Source organism: Canis aureus, chromosome 20 (genome assembly GCF_053574225.1).
Source record: "Canis aureus isolate CA01 chromosome 20, VMU_Caureus_v.1.0, whole genome shotgun sequence".
Lineage (NCBI taxonomy): Eukaryota > Metazoa > Chordata > Mammalia > Carnivora > Canidae > Canis > Canis aureus.
In genome coordinates, this window is record NC_135630.1 from 9,709,166 (window position 1) to 9,727,906 (window position 18,741).

General features: G+C 39.9%; 2 long non-coding RNA genes across 7 annotated transcripts in view; one reads left to right on the plus strand and one right to left on the minus strand.

Moving 5' to 3' along the window:
- LOC144291472 (uncharacterized) overlaps positions 1-18,741 on the plus strand; it is a 151,544-nt gene that overhangs the window by 31,256 nt on the left and 101,547 nt on the right. The gene's annotated exons all lie outside the window — the stretch shown is intronic.
- On the minus strand, positions 1,396-3,362 carry LOC144291888 (uncharacterized). Its single transcript, XR_013359446.1, has 3 exons — positions 3,037-3,362; positions 1,657-1,765; positions 1,396-1,564 (listed from the first exon to the last, which is right to left on the minus strand). It is a non-coding gene; the product is annotated as an uncharacterized LOC144291888 (long non-coding RNA).

Here is an 18,741-nt window from a genome sequence, read left to right on the forward strand (position 1 = left end):
ACCTTTGTGAAAGGCGACACACGTGGAAGGGGGCTGGTATTCTTACTGGCTCTTTGGGTTTGCGTTTGCGCTGCGGGAGAACCTGCAGTGTGGGAGGTTACGCTGCATCCCGGCTGCTTTGGCCAAGGGATGGAAAATGGTAACAGGCGCTCCAGGTTCCTGCATCCCCACTTGCTGCCTGGTGCCCTAAGTCGGAGTCTCTTGGACCAGGAGGCCGACACTGAGAATTTTTCCCCCTTGGGGAAAACCAGTTAATGTTTCATGTCAAGAGGAAGCTATGCTGCATTATGAAAACAGTCTGGGCTTGGCTCAGTTCTTTCTCTCTGGAACTGGTGTCTATACCTATAATTATCTTCAAGCACCACCATAAAAGCCCTCCAATCTTTACCTCATGTTGTTCTTCCTTTGGGGCACTGGTTCCGGCCCCGTGAACTTTTATACCACGCCATAATTAGTCGAATTATATTTAATAATTCCCGCCCTCCCCCCCCCCTTCTGCAGGGAGCAGAGGCAGCAGCAGATAATGAGGGCTACAAGGGCTGTGCCTGAATTGTATCATCACAGTTCAGCAAGCAATATGCTGCCACTGTCAGCCAGCATCAGCCTCAAGGCCTCCGCAGCCTCCGCCTCGGTGACAGTTAGAAACCAGGGAGAGACGCACCCTACCCCTGTTCTTTCTTTTCCCTTTGACTTAAAAAACCCTGTATCCGTGAAAGAACACACATAGGGCTGCTCTGCTCTGCAGCTGCAAGATTTCTCTAGGTGTGCGACGAGGTATTTCCAAATTTCCTTCCTTCAATCAGGTGTTGCATTATTGATTCACTTTATCAGTGGGATTCAGGCCCGGTCAAAGACATGAGGTTTAGAGTCAGGTGAACTAAACAAGATCTTAGTCACCTGAGAGGTGATTATTTCACTCTTAACGTTCACCATCGTGTCTGTTGCTCCGAATGCTTATTGCAATCTTATTTTTGTAGGAAATCAACAGTATGAAAAAAATTTCCCCAGCAGTAAAAATTATACATTTAAGGGCACAGACACTTCCATATCTCCATTCTTATAGCAAAAGAAACCATATTCAGGTACTCCCCACCACCCCATTTGTTCTAAAAGGATTCCAAATAAAATGGTTTTGCTTTTAGATTTAGAGGATGTCCCACCTGACATAAGCTCAGATAAAAGAAAAGCATTTATGTGTAATCTCTGGCAGATAGTGAAACTGGTTCTTACATAGAGCCATAAATTTTACGGCTGGAAAGGACCTTAAGGAACATTTAGTTCAACCCCTTGTGGGTGGTAAATGGAGGCAACCGCATGATACTTTCAAGACTGAAGTTAAAATTACTTTCTGAGAAGGAAGTTAGGGAAAGCAAAGCAAAACAAACAGCCCAAACATGCAATAAATGTGATCACTCATTTATAGAAGCACTTGACCAGAAGAGATAATCTGAGAATGGGCAGTCCAATTCTGGAGCCTTGGTGTTAGATGAAGTGTGCTTGGAATGTTAAGCCTGACCCACTGTATTGTGTTACAGGCTGGGACAACACATGGGACGTCGGCAGCCTGCAACAGGGATAAAGAGGAGTTGAGGAACGTAGCCATTATAGTGACAGCCAAGGTGAACTGGCCCACATACCGAGAAGACGTAGTATCACCTAGCGAGGGTCCAAAGGCCAGGCAGGCCTCAGACATGGTACCTCAGGCTCAAGGCTTCCTGCTTTCTGATGCCTTCTACTCTCTTCTCTTGGTGACTTCATCCTGGGACTAGACATAAGAAAGGTGCAGAGGCCTCCCATAAATAAGGGAATTTTTGTTTGTTTCTTTTCAGCAAAAATCAAGACAAGGAAACCATGGTACAGACTGGTCAGGTTATCCATAAATTGAATGCAGTAAAAGTAAAAACTTGAAGCCAGAGGTTGCGATGAAACGTCCTGAGACCTTGCAGCTATATCATGGGGAGGCTTCCTCCAGAGAAGTAATGCAGGCCCGAGCTTAGTTCGTCTACCTTATTTCTGTCCATGGGGCAGCTTGGCCCCAGATGACCTCTGAGATACAAGGGGAAATATGTACGTTTGCTTTCTTTGTGGGGAAATTAAGAAAATGTCTTTCACTGTATTGTGAACAATCATTTCTACCTTACATCTCAAAGGGAGATTACATGATGTTTGGTAGCAGGTAAGAGACAGAGAGCTTGTAGACGTGGAGTAGGGCTTGGGGTCAAGGAGGGGATCTAAGTGTCAGAGAAGGATAACGACCCAGAACAAGGTGTTTAGAACATGGTTTTCTCCAGATTCTCAGGTCAGGGACCTGCCTGAGCAGGGTGAGAGATTCTGCAGAGCTTGGGTAAGAACAGATTCCCAGCATGTGCTAATAGTTAACCCAAAGAGAAATTTGTAGCATCTGGGAAGACGGGAGGAGGAAGGTGCCTGATGCACGTTCAATAAATTACCGTTTTAGGCTTAGCAGAAAGTGTGAATGAAACATGCTGCAGTTACAGAAATAGAGACTACCAGAACTGTAAAGGAGCCTACGATAGAGCCTTCCTTTAAAAGGACAATATCAAAAGACGGAAGGAAGGTTAATTAACCAACAACTGAAAAAAAAAAAGAAAAGAATGTTAAAAAACTGAAAATGCAGTGTTAGGAAAGCTGAACTTCTGAAAGACTTAGAATGATGCTAAATAAAGTTTATAGAACAGGTCCAAATGAGAAAGCTCCTCCAATGGAGGCTGAACCAAAATATTTAGTCGATCCAGACACACACACATCGACAGACTGTTCTGTTTTGCCTGGAGCAAGGACAGTGTGGTCGGGCTGTCACGGTGCCGGGGGCCAATGGTGTGATGTTGATCTGATGACCAGAAGGAATGCACCACTACACGGTTCTGAATTTTCCCCTCTCCTTTCTATAAAGGTAATTGGTTTGGAAACTCAGAAGGGTGGGAAATGCTGGGAAAGAGGGAACTGGGGAGATAATGAGAGGATCTCTGTGTTAAATGAATTTTAAGCTTTCAGGCTGGAGCAAGCACATCCCACCTTGCTGAGAGTTCTCGAAGAAACGGTCAGGAGATACACTCTTGGTGACCTTGAATGAGGGGTTCCAGAGGAACGAAAGTGTGCTGACTTCTAGAGAGTGGGGAGCCGTGGCCTCTCAAGGCATCAGCTATAATTTGGTGTGAATTGCCAAACGGTTGTAGAGATGAACACGAGGAAGGGGGTCCGAGTTCGCCAAAAATGCACGATGTTAAACTAGCCTTGAATTTGATAGAACTGAGGAACGTAGGTAAGAGAAACACTCAGGCAAACCATTTTATAGGGCTTTTCAGGATACCTCATGCGAGTGGGCTGTAACCAGGAGATTACAGAATTTTACCCGAAGAAGAAGAATTAGTGGATTAGCGTCAGTCTGGAGACGGTTACTTAGTGACATCCTTCAAGATTCTATTCCTAGGTTTTGTCTTGTTTTTGTTTTCCTAACACCTTGGAATCATACAGTAAAATAAGTGCGTACCCAATATGCAAATGTCTTAAACCGGGATTAGCAACACCAGAGCGAATGACGGATTAGAATCCAGGATAGAATTATGGGTCTAAACGAATAAGGGTTACTAATGGAATGAAATGAAAGTATCAAAAAGAATAAAAGAGCAATAAAGAGGAAAATGAAAAGAATAGCTTTCAAAACCTTATTACCAGAGATACAAACAAACTACACAAAACCTGGCATTTTATTTGACAGGGAGCTCAATGTAAGCCTTGCATCGTGGTTCCTTAATGTTGACCCCCAAAGGATCAGTTAATGCCACTGGTTGGACTACCTCTATGGCACTGTGTTTAGTCCTCAGAACCACATTTTCATTAGAGATCGCAGAACATTTCATGGGCTACAAATCAAGGGAAAGCAGGAGTCTGAAAACCATGTTGATGAAGAATAGCATTATCTCAGCAAGCATTTATGGGGTGCCTGCTATGTGCCAGTCACTGTGCTAGGCATAAATTAATGCGCATTGTTTGCTGGCTACGGAGCGCATCAGGACAACTGATGTGTAGGCCAACAATAAAGTACACAGAGCCCCAAAGGAGGGGCTAGCACAGAGAAGAGGTTACCCCTTGGGTACGTTCTTTATGGGCAATATTAATGAAGGTAGAGACAGAGGGAGAGGAATGGTTTCCATGTAGAGGGAAAAGCATGTGGGAAAACACAGTGGCAAAAAGGATCTTGGTGCTCTCAGGAGTGGGAAGTAGTTTGGTGTGGCTGAAGCGTGGGGTCTATGTGAGGACGGCATGGGCTTAGGCTGGAAGTAGACTGGGGCCATCGTTTGCCAAACTAAGGGCTTTCCCTTCCTCCTGAAAGTGTGGACAACCAATAAAGAGGTTTTAGTAGGTGATATGATGAATAATATCATTGAGATGGTCACTCTGGCCTCGTTAGGAAGATAGATTGGAAACGATGAGTCAAGTAGACCAGTGAAATGACCGATGGAGTTGCCAGGTGAACAGCGCTAAGGGCCTGATCTGAGGCCGTGGCCATAAAGATAGAAAGGTGGGGTCAGATTCTCAAGTAATTAAGGAGCTAGCCCACCAACAGAATTTGGATTAGGTTGTGGGGAGAGAGAAGGAGGAATGCAGTTGGATGTCCAGACTGTTGCCATTTTGACTTAGTGGATAATAATTTGATGAGAGAGAAAATGTGGGGGGAATAGATTTGGGAGACCAGTTCCGTTTGAGCTTCCTTGGGGAGATACCTATTGACGGCCAATTGCAGTTGGATTTATGGGTCCAAAGCCTGAGAAGGGGCCTGTGATCCAGCTCCAAGAGTGGAGGTAAGACTACAAGCTAACTTGGGATGCTATCTGGAAGTAAGGAAAGGAGTCAGACAGAAATCCTGAAAACAACAACACTGACATGATAGAGAAAGAGTAGACAAGAGTCTTGTAAGAGGGGCACCCGGGTGGCTCAGTGGTTGAGCGTCTGCTTTTGGCTCAGGGCAGGATCCCCAGGTCCCGAGATCGAGTCCCACCTCAGGCTCCCTGCATGGAGCCTGCTTCTCCCTCTGCCTGTGTCTCTACGACTCTCTCTCTCTGTGTCTCTCATGAATGAATAAATAAACTATTAAAGAATAAAACAGTCTTGTAAGGGATTAAGGGGAAGCCAAAGGGAAGGGAAGCAAAATTTCAAGCAAGTGTAAGAAGACAAGGAATGATGTCAGAAACATGAGAAATATCAAGATAGAGACTTGCCCTAGTGTGCGGCAACCTGGAGGTCACAGGGGCTCTCTGAGCACAGATTGCCTGTGTGGGAGGGTCGCGAGCCTCCTTGGAAGGCGGAGACGTGAAGGAGAGCTGAGGAAACCACCGCCCTCGAGGCTGGCTGCTCGGAAGCTGGACAGGGACCCAGAGCAGGCGAGGTACAATTGGTTCCTGCTCTGCTCATGCTGTTTCTTTCACCAGGAATTCCTGCTCCTCGACCTGGCCATTTCTGTTTGCTCAACTCCTGTTAGATCTCCAAAGCTCACACGACAGAGAAAAGTAAATCTAGGCCAGTGTGTCCATCTCAAGGTGACCTTCGATGTTGCATTTTCCTTTTTGTCTCACATTCTGAGAGGGTCATGGACAAACTCATGGTGTCAAAAGTGATCCTAAGCTTTGCTCTGGGCTCCCTCAGCACTGTGCTGCCGTGCGGAGCCCACCTCTTCCGTGTATCATTGGTTTCTTTTCCTGTCTTTCTGCCTAAGGCCACTGGGAATGTCTTGGGAGCAAGGAGCGTGCTTTTTTTGGTGGGGTATTATTGTTATTTTTTACATGTTTACATTATTTTTTACATGTATTATTAAGAGTTTTTTTACTTGTTTACTGGCCAGCCCCTATATTTCTCAAGTGCACTAATGTGTCTTTAAGCCATGTCAGGTAAAGAACTGTCAAAGGCACTGTGATGTTGATTCTGGAAAATGGAAACCTGTGCAGTGTCACACCATGAACACATTCTCCCGAAGTAGTGCTTTTTCAGGCGAGGAGATGAAACAAGAAGTGAGATGTGCACTAAAGACATCTGAAGATGGCAACTTTTGAACCAGCAGATCCTGATTCAGCTCATGGCCTCAAAGTGTTTGATGTTCCTATCTGAGCATTGTTTATACTTCCCACATCCTATATAGTAGCAGGCTTGTTGGAGGCTGGGGCCACATTCCACAAATTTGCAGATCTCTACGTTCATAGTGCTTAGCAAATTAACTGTATAGCATGTAGTTGAGAACTATTTGTTAGGTTGACTCTGCATGGGCTGCAGGGCATTTAACTTTTATTATAATTAGGAGTAAAATCACACTCTAGGATGAAAAAATATTTCAAGGATCTCAAAATCTTATTCTTGCTCTCAACAGTTTTTATTTTCCTTTTGGCATTTATTTTCTCAGAGGGCTCACAGATGGTCTCTTCATCATGCCCATCATGCCTCCATTGCCAGAGTACATGGGAAATGGAGAGGCGATCATGCCCATCATGCCCATCATGCCTCCATTTCCCAAAGTACATGGGAAATGGAGAGGCGATCCCTCCTGGGGCTGGGCTCTGGTGCCTACATGTTTTTTGACTTTGTAGGAATGTAGAAATTAAGTCGATGCCACCTCCTCTTCTTCTTCCTCCGTTGGTTCACAGGGGAAAGCCTTTCCATCAGTAGTAGGGAGCCTGACACACCTGAGTTGTCCAATTCTTCAATTTTGGACCTCTTGACTGAATTTTTGAATATGCACTGAAGGAATGTGGATTTGGAAATTGAAGGATTTAGTTTAATTTCCCGAGTAGAAGTCCAGCTCTATAGTTCATGTAAGGCTTTGATGGTATTGTTAATGGTCACTGGTCTGCACGGGCTGCAGGGCATTTAGCTTTATTATCGTTAGGAGTAAAATCACATCTAAGATGAAAAATGACTGGGGCGTTGTTAACAATCTAACTAGGAGCCTCAGTTTCTTTATCTGTAAATGGACTGATAACGATCCCTATTTCCAGCTCTGAAGATTAAGTGAGATGATATATTTACGAGGCTTCTCAGAGATGTGACATACCGTCAACACCTAACAACTCCTATTTTTGTTATGAGGAGGAGACGTCAAGGCATCTGCCTCAGTCCGTAGACTTGCATGGACTGGCAGGAGGATCTGACCTATCTCAGGTGCAGGCTGTGGGAGCTAGATCTGCAGAGATAATTTCCGACTAATGAGTTTCCACGTTGTGCTGCTCTCGCCCTGCATGCCTCACGTTCCACCTGCCCTTGCCTTTTCTTGCATGCTCTCGTGACCTCATTCAGGGCCTCATAACCCCTTGCTCTTAACAGATTTCATAACCACGCTTCCCTTCAGTCCCTCCTTCCTGTCAGAGGAATCTTCCACAAGCCTAGATCCGAGGTTAACACTTCTTTGTTTGAAACTTCCGGTGGCTTTCCATGATCTATTTAATCTCCATAAATGGTTATTTGAGGTGTTCAGGGCTTCCCTGTCTGGAGCTTACCGAGACAAATTCAGGCTTGGCGTTAGATGGGCTCTTGTTTCAACACGTCCCTGGCACAAGTATTTGACCTTGGTCCTTATCTAAATTGCCTCTGTTTTCTCATTAATAAAATGGGGATTATGGTATTTGCCTTACGGGTTGATATAAGGCTTACAGATGATGAAAGTACAGTTGTTAGTGTGATGCTCCAAAATGACCGTGATTATCCTACTGAACTGCTTTTGTTCCTCCCTGTCTTTTCTCACCCTGGTGTCTCTTCTTAGGCCCCAAACATAGATTATCCCATTTTCCCTTATTTTACACTTTTCCCACTCCTGCCTTGTTAGCATTCCTAATTTTAAGAATTGATCATCATTATCCTTGACAATTTCTACCCGGACCCACATCAAATCTAAACATGACATAAAGAATAAAGTCATATTCTTAGGTTTTAATGTAATCATGTAATCGGCAATAAAAGTTAACAGTTTCTTTCATTTGCTTTGATTTTAATGGGTGTACTTCCTCATATCAGAAATCCAGAATAGATTTGAAAACAGGGAGTATAAAACACTGGATTTAGGAAAAGCAAATACAGACAGGGGTTCCACCTGTAATGAGCGCCAAGAAGACAGCAGAGGATCAATTTTTCGGTCTCTTTCGCTTGACTTCTCAGCCTACTAGGTGTTCCTTTAACTTAGTAAATATTAATATTTACTGATTCTACTGCACATTTGATCTCCCTCAGAATCATGTTCAGACTATATCTTAAGTGAATACATTATTGGCAAGAATGATGGATTTCACAAAAATACTTGAGCAAATATACCTTAATTTAAAAAGTTTCAAATGGTTTGTTTTGACAACTAGAGAAGAACATGAATTCAATTTGGAATTGAATGTCTGAATCCCCTCATGTAGTCTTTTCAACTTTTGAGGGACTGAACTGTATTTATTAAAGAGGGTGGAGGAGTGCTTCGGGTTAAGCTGTTTCTTTCTGAGAAGTCCTGGCAGGATGAGCTTGTTGATGATTGGATGGAAAATATATCCATCGATAGAGTCAAATACAATCAAATGGCATTTAGGAAACCCAGAGGGCAGATAATCAGTTTCCTCTGACAATCAGGTGATGGGTTTCTTCCCTTACTTACCTGTGTTCAGTCCACAGGCAGCGATTGAGCCTAGATGTTTCCATAATTCTTAACTAAGTTTTAGTTCCACTACTAGATCAAGGCTTGTCCCACAACAGATCATATGGCATATTTAAGGTCAAAATGAAGGAATGAGAGTTGGTTCTGCTGTATTCAAAGCTGATATTTTGTCTGCGGAAGAATACAGGTGTTCCCAGGCTCAATAATAAGTTGGCCTTCCACCATCTAGGTTTCCTCTATATTTGCAACATGGGAGTAATCATGATGCCGTGTCTTATTTAGTGAGATTTCAAAAAATCAAAAATTTTTGGCCATCACGCACCTCCCCCCCCCAACTCACACAGAATCATCATGCTATGATGCTGCAAAGTGTTCATCTTGAATGTTCAGAGATTTAATCATGTCTTACTCTCCTAACATAAGGCCACTGCATTCACTGTAGTCTCTTTTGAAGATTGACAAGCTGCCCGTCATACATATGGTAAGGCTTACTATTCTTCTAGACAAATAGGAGTTAGCTGTACCTGCTGATGTTGGTAATGCATTTGCAGAGTCCTCAAAGGAGATACTCAGAGTTTCCTTTTAAGTAATGTTCCCCTGAATACGTCCTTGTTGGTGGTGGTCTTTCCCTTAGCCTGCTGGTCTGGATGCTCATGACCGCGAGTTACCTGTGCAACATTCTTCTCAGGTTAGGAGTCAAGATAAGTAATCGCTGGATCATGACCAATCAGTTCTAGAAAGGAACTAAAACTCTTCAGCTTACACTAGATATTAGTGAGATTATGTTTATACAGTTCATGCAGTTGACAAACTTATGGGTCACTGATCTTCTATCCAAACGTATTCACTTTTTGCACTTTGCCTCCAAATCCTCCACTAAAATTTAGCATCCTCTGTTGTCTGGTTGTAGTAACTAAAATTAATAACAGTATGAATTCACTTAATGGAAAATTGTTCTCTCTTTACGATTTCTTATTGTTTGCATCTAAAGCTAACATGCTCGAATTCATTTCCTTGTTCACTCTCAATCAGATTCAGACACAGGGATCTCATGCTTCCACTCCAACTGTGCCCCTAACCTGGGCCATATTCAGCTGCTGCCACTATTTCATATCCTACTCTTGTCTCCACTTCCCGTTTATTCAGTTTTAGAAGGAACTATAAACCTTGGATCACAAAATAGGAGGAAATAAACTGTATCTATATGAACCATAGGTACTGAATATTTATGCATTTAGCTTTTCTTATGATACATCACCCATGCACAGACTGAATTTCCTCAAAATATAACTTGACAAAAATCTTTGAATAAGCTAAGCGATATTCAATAATCTAGCATGATAAAATAATGTAATTTGGTTAGATGATAGTTCTTTATGAGAGAAATGGAGTGGGAAGGAAACTAGAATGAGCTTAAAAAATTATTTTCTCTTAAATTTACCTTTGTAGGAATCTGTCTTTATACATACAGCTTTTTATTTGGAATACAGCTTGGAGTCATTGAAGCAAACATTGCTTTATATACACCATGATACCAAATCAATAATGCGACTGGTGCACTGAGCAAAAGGAGCTCCAGATTATGTTGCTGTTTTCTTTTACTGTTCAGTCAACAGAAAAATAGCCAAAAGAAAAGAAATAAAATACAAAGAAAGACATTTTCATTTCCCATTTTCAGAGCTTCCATTCTCTTTTAACTTCCAGGGAATTAGTGTGCGTGATTGTGTAATTACCATTCTAAAAGACAATTATAGAACTTTTTTTTTCTTTTTTCTTTCTTTCTTTCTTTCTTTCTTTCTTTCTTTCTTTCTTTCTTTCTTTCTTTCTTTTTTTTTTTGCATCTAAGATGTTATGCTTTCACATGCACAAATAACAAGGGCTTCTTTAAAGCAGTTTCAATTAGGCTATTAATAATATTTGACTAGCATTAGCATAGTATATCTTTTTCCATTCTTTTAGCCTATTTGTATCTTATTTTTAAAGTGAGTTTCTTACAGTGATCATATGGTTGCATTTTGCTTCTTTTAATCTACTCTGAATACTTCTGCTTTTAATTGGGTCTTTAAACCATTTACATTTAATGTGATTATTGATATAGGTGGCTTAAAATCACCTATCTTGCCATTTTTTTCTGTTGTTCCATTTTTATTTTGTTCTTTTCAGCCTTCTTTTGGGTTGCTTTTGGTTATTCCATTTTACTTCTTTGTTGGATAGTATACTAGCTCTAATATTTATTATTCATTTTAAGTGGTCATTTCATAGTTTATAGTACACATCTTTAACTTCGCTTAGTCTACCTTCAAATGATATACTACTTCATGTGTTTGTAAGACCTTACAACGATATAATTCCATTTCCCACATCCTAACCTTTGGATCATTACATTATTGTTATACATTTTACTTCTATATATATTATAAACCCCACAAAGCATTGTTGTTATTTTTGCTTTAACATGGCACCCTTTTAAAGGTATTTAAAAACTAGCTTTTTGAAAATATAGACTAGAATCATGGTGAATATTTTAATGTCCTTGTCTGCTAATTCTACCAGTTGTGTCATTCCTGAGTTAGTTTTGCTTGATTTATTTTTTCCTCATTATGGGTCATATTCCTATCTCTTTGTATGCCTGGTAATTTTTTTAAAGATTTATTTATATATTTTAGATAGAGAGTGAGAGAGCACAAGCAGTAGGAGGAGCAGAGGGAGAGAGAGTTTCAAGTAGATTCCCCGCTGAGCACGGAGCTGACACAGGGCTCCGCCTCATGACCCTGAGATCATAACCTGAGCCAAAATGAAAAGTCAGACACTCAACCACCTGAGCCACCTTGGTGCCCCTGCCTGGTAATTTTTGATTAGATGCCAGACATTGTAATTTTGCCTTGCTTAGTGCTGGATATTTTTGAAATCATTATAACTATTCTTGAGTTTTGTTTTGGGATGCAGTTAAATAACTTGAAAAGTTTGATCTCTCTAGGTTTGCTTTCAAGCCTTGCCGGGCATGATCAGAGTAGCATTTAGCTTGCATCTAATATTGTCTCCATATTGAGGTAATACCTTCTGGACACTCTACCAAATATCTTACAAACTGGGTGGTTTTCCACTCTCACTAGTGGGAATAGATACTATTTCTGATCTATGAGAGCCCCAAAGATTGTTCTCTGTGCTTTTTTGAGTTGTGCTTCTTTCCTCAGTCTCAGGCAGTTTCCTCACACATATATGTTCGGACCAGCATTACTCTAAAATTTCAAGTGGGATCTTCTACAGATTTCTATAGTTGTCTATCTGTGCAGCTGTTTTCTCTCTGGAACTCTATCCCACAAGCTCTAGCAGTCTGATTCTCCCTGGACTCTTAGGTCTATTTCTTCAACTGAAGTATACTTCAAAATTTTCCTTGCATTCTTCCTCCATGTGCTGCATCCTGGAAACTCTCTCTAGTCAGTTAGCTGGAGTATCATAGGGCTTTCCCCATTTATTTTCCCCTCTCTCAGTAATCACTGTCCTGTATTTCTTGAGGTTCAATGTCTTACAATTGTTTTTCATATGTTTTGCTTGTTCTTTTTAGTTGTTTTAAGTGGGAGAATAAATCAGTTCTCTAATCTCCATCATGATTGATAGCAGAAATCTCTGTTAATTATATTTGATTTAGAGCTTGTCAACAGGGATGCCTGGGTGGCTCAGTGGTTGAGTGTCTGCCTTCAGCTCAAGGCATAATCCTGGAGTCCCAGGATCGAGTCCCACATCAGGTTCCCTGCATGGAGCCTGCTTCTCCCTCTGTCTGTCTCTTTCTCTCTCTCTCATGAACAAATAAATAAAATCTTAAAAAAAAAAAGCTTGTCAACATACAAAAGTACAGTTCTAGAACTGGAAAAGTTTTACCTCCTTTTTCAGGACATATTTTGAATGATTAAGTTTTCCATTACCTGGGCTCATATCTGTTAATCTGTCATCTGTTAAAACACTTGTTGATACCTTCTTGCTATCATCAATTTATTAGTCAGTTTTTTTTTACTTGCAAAATTGGTACAATCATATCAGCCTTCAACTTTCATAGAGGTATGCCACATATAAATAAACAATGTAGGCAATGGTTTAAAAATCCTTGGAAATAAAACATGAATGTAAGCTATAGTAACATATGTTTCATGACTAAAAATTTAAATAGTATTAGATCCTAGATTCTAGGATTCTATAATTTTATTTTTATGATATATGCAGAGTGGGACAAAATTAGAATTATTGTCTTTTTTAATACATGCTGAGAAGGACTCTTCAAAAAGAAGTCTATCATGTTCAGCATAAATGGAATATCAAAGGTTTTTGCTAAAATAAAATGAATGATTTACGGATATATTATTTCTTGAATAATTAACTTTGAGAATAAAAGGCCAAGAGAAATAACAAAAATTAAATTCTTTAATTGTGCTCTTCTCCAAGGCACTATTGGTTTTTGTGAATTCTTTCTCTGTCAGCATTCACATTTGCATTTATGTATATCTGTGTGTGTATGTGTGTTTATATAATAATATTATAACTTACAAAACTGTACAAATCATCTACCACCACTCTGATCACTTAGAGAAACCTCTACTTAATATGCAGACTGCAAGTTCCTGGCAGGATAGGACTAGAATGCCCTTTTTCTAACTCCAAGTGTGATAAAGTTTTCTTTCTGCTTGTTTCTGTACTTCTTTTTATAACAGTGAGGTAGTGAAAAAAGCATCTGGCAAGATTTTTTTATGCTACATCACAACTCACTTGATCCTGTTGAAATTATTTTATCCTACCTACTTAAAAAAAATCTATGTGAGTAACAGGTTATTTAACAGTTAGGTATGGTTAACATGTGTTCATTATATCATGTTCTCAGTGCTGAATTACAAAACCATTATATCTTAGTGTTACCATTGGCATCATATTTGTTAATCCACCAACTTACGGTAGTCATTAAAAATAGAGATAGCAGTTTCTTATACTTTTGGTTCTGCTTATCAAAATAATTCACTTGAGGGACACATACTTTATTAAGGATTCCATCTATCTTTCTGCACCTCCCATCCCTAACAGCTCAACAAATATTTACCATCTACATTCATCCACTAATCACTCTTTGGTGTTCAGGTCGGCAGTATATATTTTTTAAGATTTATTTATTTATTCATGAGAGACACAGAGAGAGAGGCAGAGACGTAGAAAGATGGAAAAGCAGGTTCATCACAGGGATCCTGATGCGGGACTCAATCCCTCGACCCGGGATCATGCCCTGAGCCCAGGGCAGATGCCCAACCACTGAGCCACCCAGGTGTCCCATCAGGTTGATAGTCTTAATGAAGTGCACCCTCTTCTCTACAAAAATACTTTTGTGTTACACGTAGTACAGTTTTACAGAAAAGCATCTTTGGTAGATGAGAATGGCCACAAATATCTTGCAACTTCCTCCATCAAGAGGTTGAGTCCATTTTCCCATTGTTTGTGTCTGGGCTGTCTTGTGACTCAGATTATCATAAAGCAGATGTGATATTATGTGAGATCTGAGCCAACACCTTATAAGACTTTCAAGGTTTTTTAATAGTCCTCTTGGAACTCTGTTTCTTGGAGGCCGAGCGACCACGTGGAGAGAGACCCAGATACCTCAAACATCTTAGCCATCCTGCTTGTCCCAGCTGAGATCCCAGACATGTGAATGAGCACCATGAACATCACCTGGAGTAGAGATGAAATTTTTCCAGCTGAATCCATTCCCAACTGCTGACCCACAGAATCATAAGCAAATAGCTAACTTTAAGCTGCTACAACGTTTTGCGGTAGTTTCTTACACAGCAAGAGGCAACTGAGTACTACAGATGAATAGTCCTTCTGTCTCTGCCTTCTCTTCTCCTTTCTTTTAATTAGTCCTAACAACTTCAGTTTCTCTTCTCCAGGCCCTTTAAAAGTCTTTTGTTATAACATACTCTAGGAGTCATATCCAATGCAATCCATTTGCTATTAGCTATCTATGTAATAAGTTATATCATATAGACAAAGTGTTTTTTAAATCTCAGTTTATTTAATTCTTCTAGAACTCGTATGAAATAAATAGATGGCAATGATATTCAAGTTTAAGATGATGAAGCAATACTTTGCATTAATATAATACCTTTCTTTTAGTGAGGCTCACTTTGCTTTTTAGACATGATCTCAGCATTCCTTTAATTGTGCAATCAGATAGATAAAATGTGATGAGCAAATTTAATATCTTCATGGAATTTCTGGTACTGTTTGGACCTTGCTAGTGTTCTTTCTTTCTTTCTGCTGAATTACTATATATGATATCCTGGCGGGGGGAGGGGCACGGTGGAAATAGTCACAGAGACTATTTTTTAGTTTTACTAAACAGAATGTCTTACTTCGTTTATATAGAGCCAAAGCAAAATTAAAGACTTTCAGGTTTGAGGAAGAAAAAACATTTCACCTTCTTTTATTCTACTCCTAACATTTTTCTTTTTAATTCTTGTACTTTAGCACTTAAAATTACCTGCTTTGGCTATTTTTATAGACTGTGTGAACTGGTTGGCTGCTAAACTTTATTTTACCTTTGAAAGTTTGGAAGTGGTGTTTGTTAACAATTTTTTTTTTTTTATTTCTTGGAATCAGAAGACCTGTCTTACATTTCAACCACACATTTCAGCTGTCACCACCACCTCGTCATAGAACATATTGTCTTCACATTCTTAAACTCAAATAAACATTGGCCCTTATATTTATGACCTAGTTTAGGATGGAAATCTCTACCCTGAGGTCTGTAAAACTACCCAAATGGTATAAAATTTGTGTGGATGTGCCTTTTTTCTTAGTAAAGAGTGCATAGTTTTTCAACAAACTCATTACCCTCAATTTCTTAACCAATATCCTAGGAATCTGGATTTTATGACATTCCTCTATTCCTGCTTCGGTTCCACCATGAATTAAGGCTCCATAGCATCATTCAGATAATCCAAATATGCAATTTCTTTCAAAAGAGTAGACTTTTCAGGGGCATGTAGAGATCAATAGTCAATCTCAGGGAACAATCAAAGGAATCATGCCAGGGGGGATATTTGTATTTTGTCTTCGTTAATTTGGGCTGCTATAACAGAATAACATAGAGTGGCTAGTTTAAAGAGAAGCATTTGTTTCCTACAGTTCTAGAGTCTGGAAGTTCAAGATTAGGGTGCCAGCATGGTTCGGTTCTTAATGAAGGCCCTCTTTCTGGTTTGAGTCTTAACATCTAAGCTAGTTGTCTTTCTTCTCTTGTAAGAACACTAATCCCATTTTGGGGAGATCTACCTTTATGACCCACTTACCTCCCAAAGTCTCCACCTCCAAATACCATCACATATGGGCTTCAACATATGAAATTTGGGAGATGCAAACATTCAGGCTAAAGCAGATATTCAGCCAAATTATATTTTATTAGAATTATAGTGTAGTGTTTTCTCAAACCATGGTATAGGAAGATCAGAAATTTCCTGGACTCTATGCCAGACAAAGCGAATAGGAATTTTGAGGGGCAATGCTGAGGAATCTGTATTTAGTCAAATTTCTTTGGTGATTTTAAAATACGCTAAGTTTGAGAACCACTGGTAGACAGTATATTAGAAAACTGCCGTCTTTTTTTCTTTTAATGACAAATGAAATCAAATATGGAAAGTATGTAGAACTTTTTCAAAATACAGCAAGAGTTGTAACTAGCTAGTCATGTGATCAATTAAATGCAATTAATTTCATGCTGGATTTGGTTGTGATTATTAGTTTTTTTTTTTTTTTAAATGATGTGCACGTGCACAGTAAAGGGAAAACTGACATCCCTTTGTTGAGACTGTTTATGAGATGCTATCTTTTGAGAGAACATTTAGATGGCACTGTGTCTGTCTGGTGGGAAAAGGTTTTCAGCTCTTGTCTGTTGATCTTGAGGTTTTGTTGCACTAGGGAATGAAATACTCAGTGTGTTATATCCACAGAAGCAGAAAGTGCTTTCTTTCCCCCTAGCCCCTTCTTCCTAAGATGTCATATCTTGGAGAAAAACAAAACAGAAAAGGAACAAATTTATTCTCAGGGAGCTTGGAGAAGCATGAATTATTTATTCTCAGAAATCCTCTACTATCTTTGCATGAAAGAGAGCCTTATTATTAAAAGTGAATGTTTCTTTTTCTGCATGTCAATAACTGGGAGATCAGAACGACTGGCTGTTAGATAGCTTCCTCCTTGGAGACTGAACTCCCTAAGGCAGCCTCTGCAGCAGCTAAATTATTTTTAAGACAATAAAATCATTGGAATTGATATATTAACACCCCAAATTGATGTGACAGGGGTCTGCCACTGAGGCAGTCTAAAAGGAAGAAAAGGCCATTAAAATGATCTCAATTACCTTTTAATTATGAATTAACACATTTGCATAAATCATAGCACAGAGAATTTCTGGGTGCATGTGTGTGTTTAAATTGCCTGGGTTTACGAGGCTCCTTATTTTCTTTCAGCTAGGTCGAGCAATAAATTCTCTACTACCTTCATCCTGGAGCACAGGAAGTCAATTCTTCTTGCCTGGGGAAAAATTTAAATTTTCCCTTGATGCCAGTAATCTCATTTTCTTTCCAAGCAGTTGTGCAAATGAGAACAATCGTTTTGTCTTTTCCAGTTCATACTGGGCTTCTCCAGAGCTGAAAGAACATGGTGCTTGCTTGATAAAATAAATTTTTGTTAGAAAGAGGCAGCTGGGCCTTTCCATCCCTCTGGGATGGAAAATAAAGGAGAATTACAAATTGGGCTTGTCATGCTGCTGGGCAGTGACTTTGGGAGTCACAGCCCCTGAAGGCCCACCTAGCAACCTGATTCTCTTTGCTCCAAGGTAAGTGGGAACCTGGAGACTATTGGCATTTCATTCCTGGAAAGAAAATACTAGCTGTTTGAAATCAGCTCTTCTTGTTTTTTTTCTGAGTTGAGGGAGACCCCAGCATTTGAATCATTATAAAGACTCCTATATGTCCAATATATGCATACTATCCAGCCGTACTGGAGAAAAGGCAGTGTTTGTTGACTTCCCTTTGTTAAAATAGGTAACCATTTAAAGAAAAATGTCAAGGCTGGAGGAAGGCAAAATTCTAAAGGAAAAGAGTTGATGTGCGGTGTCACAGCTACCGACCCTCATCTCAGACGTTCCCACCCCCACGCGTGTTCAGGGCCTTTATGCCACTGACAACACCTTCCCACGTCGATTTCCATGCCTCTCTCCTTTCTCCCTTCCTGTCTTTTTCTTCTTATTATCTGGGAGCTTGATATATTTCTGTGAGGCAAAAGATTAGAAACAACCCAAATGCCCATCAATAGAAAGGGCTGGGTAAATAAAGTATGGCACATCCATTTAATGAAATACAATGGAGCTGTAATAAAGAGTGGAGGAGGTCCATGCACTGATAAGAAGAGATCTCCACGATTCATTGTGAAGAGAAAAATAAAAGACTCAGGACAGTGTGTATATTGTATCTTTTATGCTATCTTTTGGGCAAAAAGGAGTCTGTATCCTATTCGCTCCTATATGCTTTAAAAAAAATAAAACATTTGGAATGATCAGTAAAACAACAAATGAACAACAGTGGCTGGTGCTGAGATAGGAGGTGGTTAGCTGGAGAGGGATTTCACTGTATACCTTTTGGCTGTTTATTTAATTGTATTTTTAAAATTTTAAAATGAGTTTTTCATTTAAGTATAACATACATTCAGAAAATTGCAAAGAGCTTTCGTCTACAGCTCCAAGTGTTCCTCTGTGGAGTCAGCAACCATATCTAGAAATAGAACATAGCACCACCTCACCAGTGCCCATGACGCCAGGAAGCTTATTTGCCTCAGGTGCCCTCCAGTCATTATCTGCTCCCACTATCGTGACTGCTCACTCCTGTTAAAAATTCATCTTTAAAAAGAGGTAAAATCATGACTCTCACGCAAATAGAAAACACATATGGGTCAATGATTTTAACTCATTCATTAATCAGGGAACTAGTAAAATATATTTTTTTTAAAAACCCAGAAAACCAAAAATAAAAAACCCAGAACAGTTCAAAGAGAATCCAGAGAACGGACACTTGTATAGGTAATTG